This window comes from Odocoileus virginianus, chromosome 31, assembly GCF_023699985.2.
Source record: "Odocoileus virginianus isolate 20LAN1187 ecotype Illinois chromosome 31, Ovbor_1.2, whole genome shotgun sequence".
NCBI lineage: Eukaryota > Metazoa > Chordata > Mammalia > Artiodactyla > Cervidae > Odocoileus > Odocoileus virginianus.
The window spans coordinates 30,903,637-30,907,662 of NC_069704.1; the positions used below are offsets into that span (position 1 = coordinate 30,903,637).

A 4,026-nucleotide genomic window follows, 5' to 3' on the forward strand; every position below is an offset into this window, starting at 1 on the left:
TGCCACAAACTGGATGGCTTAAAGCAACAGGAATTAGTTACCTCACAGTTCTGCAGGCTAGAAGACTGAATTCCAGGTATGGGTAAGGCCATGTTCCCTCCAAAACCTTATAGAGTTGTCCTTGCCACTTCCTGCCTTGGGTTTTCCTTGGCTCATAGTAGCATAATTCCAGCTTCTGCCTCTCATCACGTGATTCATGCCACAAATCTCTGCATCTTCTTTCCTGTGTGTGTCTCTGTGTCCAAGTTTCCCCTTTTCATAAGGACACCAGTAATCATGGTTGAGGGCGTGTATTCATGATCTCGTCTGAACTTGAGTATAGAGTCACCTCTTGGTATCTGTGAGGGATTGCTTCCGGGACCTACGTGGATACCAAAATCCAGGGATACTCAAGTCACTACAGTTGATCTCCCCTATCTGTGGATCTGCATCTTCAGATTCAACCCACCATACCCAGGTTCCATCTGCAGTCAGTTCGATGGGTGGATGGGGTACCTACAGAGGAGGGCTGGATGTGCTTTCAAAGATCCTATTGACTAAAGGAAGTCATGTTCACAGGTACTAAGGGATGGTTAGGACTTCACTATATTTTTTGACAGTGGCACAATTCAACGCATATCATGCTCCTAGACCAGAACAACTGAAGAAGAACTACAACTGTGAACATTTTCTACAGGCAGCCCTTAGCTCCTCCTTGTTGGAAAGAAGTGATTCAACCTTGAAAAGCCGAGGACAAATGCCATGACAATTCTAGACGCCCTAGATAGCTCTTGAGTAGTGAGATGACCGATCACTTCATGTCTTCCGTATCTTCATGCCTCAGTCTTCAAGTATTTAAATCAGGGACTGTAAAACTTATCTGCCCTCCTTCCACAGAAGAAAGAGAACTGCTTAGTATCCTGCATAATCAACATATCCCAGAGGCAAACATTTGGCTGCTTCCCCTGTGAAACCTCTCCAGTTACTTCCACCTCATTCTTCAACTATTCACTCATGAAAAGAGACCCTGAGAACTTGTATTTGGACTCTGTTGGGAATGAGAGGGGATCCAGAAAGTAAGAAAGAGTATCTGTTTTCTCCCCTGACCCACAGACTTGTTGATTCCCCATCTAACTCCATACTTCCTCCTTGCTAATTTCACAAAGTACATTTCCCTCTTCTCTGTAACAGACAAATCTCTCTCTATGATATTCTGATTTTTTTTCACTCTTTGTATGTTCTAGAAATTATTTAGCATGTGTGTGCACCAAGCCACTTCAGTCATGTCTGACTCTTTGTGATCCTATGGACTGTAGCCTGACAGACTCCTCTGTCCACGGGATTCTCCAGGCAAGAATACTCTTCCAGGGGATCTTCCCCACCCATGGATCAAACCTGAGTCTCTTATGTCTCCTGTACTGGCTAGTGGTCCTTTACCACTAGTTCCACCTGGGAAGCCCTTATTTAGCATAGCAGATACCAAATATGATATGATTTTAGGGCTAAAATCTGAAATATGCCCCCAGTTTCCACCCCAAAAAATCCTCCCTAATGTACTGAATCTTAAGACCTGAGACTGCCCTGGAAGAGAATCCATCCTGTCCAGCTTAGGTCCTCCTCATGGTTCCTTGCAGCACACAGATCAGAGTTTCAGCTTGATATTCATGGCCCTCAATCACACAATCCCTACCTAACCTTTCTGCCACTGTCTTTCCTTACATTATCTCATATTCTCTGTGTGTTGGTAATGCAGATTATTCATCTTTCCTATTCCATAAACATTTGTCCCCTTCCTTTACTAAATGTTATTTAAGGCATTCCACTTGCTGGCATGCTGCAGTCCATAGGGTCACAAAGAGTCAGACATGACTGAGCGACTGAACACCACCAACAACAACTTGCTGGGAATCCCTTTAGCCATAACACCTACTTAAATTTTGCATATTAGAGTGTGTGTCGCCGCCCGTCCGGCGCGCCCCACTCCACCGTCTGCCCAGGCCCCCCGGGCTGCGTCTTCCTCCCGGTAAAGCGCACGTTCCACGACAGTTTTCAACGAATTCCACCGAACGGGATGACGTGAGCGTGCGTGCGCATGCGTTGCTACAGAACTTCCGCGGGCTTTCGATTAATCGGCCCGAAGTCGCGATGAGCCTAGCGCTCCGCAACCTGCAGCGGGCGGTGCCCCTGCGGCGCGCGCTGCTGCGCCAGAGGCTGCAGGCGGTGCGCGGGGCCCTGGGCGTCCAGGCCTTCGACCTGGGCGTTGTCTGCGTCGACAACCGGAAGATTCAGCAGATGAACAGGGTCTACCGAGAGCAAGACACCCCAACCGAAGTACTCTCCTTCCCCTTTCACGAGGTAAAGGCAGCCCTTCGGTTCACATCCGGCCTACCTTCCGCTGTGAATTCCGTTAATTACACCACAGACAGGATTGTCAGTGTTGCTCCGAAAATTTCAAATACACACGGAAGTAGGGAGTAAGATGTGACCGTCGCTACTGATCAGAGCCTATCGCTGAAGGAGGGAGGGTGATCCCCGCCCTCCTCGTAACAGTGAATTAAAGAGAAAGCGCTTCTGCAGTTTTAAGTGTGGTTCATTAATGGATATGTACGGGTTGAAAATTTTAAATAACTCTGAAAATAAGAGGACAGACTTGGGCAAATATTTTAAACAAATATGTGCTGTCTATCAGATTATAAGGATTTCCCTGTAGCTCAAACGGTAAAGAATCTGCCCGCGATGCAGGAGACCAAGGTTCCATCCCTGGGTCGGGAAGATCCCCTGGAGGAGGGCACGGCAACCCTCCAGTATTTTTACCTGAAGAATCCCATGAACCAAGGAGCCTGGCAGGCTACAGTCCATGGGGTCAAAAAGAGTTGGACACGACTGAGCAACTAACACACGCATCAGGTTATTACCTATGTTATGTGAATGACTCATTGGAGACTTCCTGCATTGTTAGTGGCCACATAAATTGGGACAACCCTTTTGGAAAGCAGTCTGGCAATTTACCTGAAGTAAATCTTGATAACTGTTTAATCCACTAGGATCACACCTAAGGAAATAAATTGAAGGAGGAAAGAGAATTAAATGTTCAACATTTAATATAAAAAAAAAAATTTTGCATATTAAAACCTTTTAAGTTGGGTTTCCTCAGTGGCTCAGCAGTAAAGAATCCCCTTGCAATGCAGGAGCCGCAGGAGACACACGTTTGATCCCTGGGTCAGGAAGATCCCCTGGAGAAGGAAATGGCAACCCACTCCAGGATTCTTCCCTGGAGAATTCCATGGATAGAGGAGCCTGGTGGGCTACAGTCCATAGGGTTGCAAAGAGTCAGACACGACTGAAGCAACATAGCACGCAACTTTTAAGGTACACTGAGATGACCCTTCCCTCTCTTCCAGTTGGAATTCATTTGTCTGAACAATCACTCACAACATGCGGATCTACACTAGCACGTTCTATTTTGCTGGAGTAATTTATACTTATCTTCTACCACCACCCCTTACCCCTCTGAAATCCTATGAAATAGAAACTTCAATTTATTAATCTTAGCATCCTTTCTATAAACTGTAACTCGAGACTAGTGCATAATATATGGTCATAAATGCTTTTTAGTCCAGTTCTGAATAAGATTCAGCTCAGGCTTTGATCTCTGTTCCTAACACAAACTATGCCAAGTTATTGGCATTTTATTAGTCATTTATACTTTAGCATAAATGTGGCTCCAACCCTTTATGAGATTGTTGTAAATATTACAAAACATATGTGCATGATAACACGGTTGGAAAGCAAAACTGAGGTGATAAAGGGTTCCATTGATACAAACTCCCCTCAACTGTCTTAGGAGGCATGAACTTCATCAAAGTGTGTGGTTCGTTCTGCTGCCTCTGAACTTTGACCAAGGTAGATTCAGAGCAAAAATCTTGCAAAATAAAGGATTTTTTTTTTCAGTAACTACATTTTGGTATCTCTCATCAGGCCCCTGAATCGCCCTTCTTTCTAGCAAATTTTTACCCAAGAGCTCTCGCAGTAAGGGATTTCTTCCTA

At 45.3% G+C, this 4,026-nt stretch overlaps 1 pseudogene; it reads left to right on the forward strand.

Moving 5' to 3' along the window:
- The first annotated feature begins 1,933 nt into the window (after positions 1–1,933).
- Positions 1,934–2,555, forward strand: LOC139032364 (endoribonuclease YbeY pseudogene; annotated as a pseudogene).
- Positions 2,556–4,026: the final 1,471 nt, after the last annotated feature.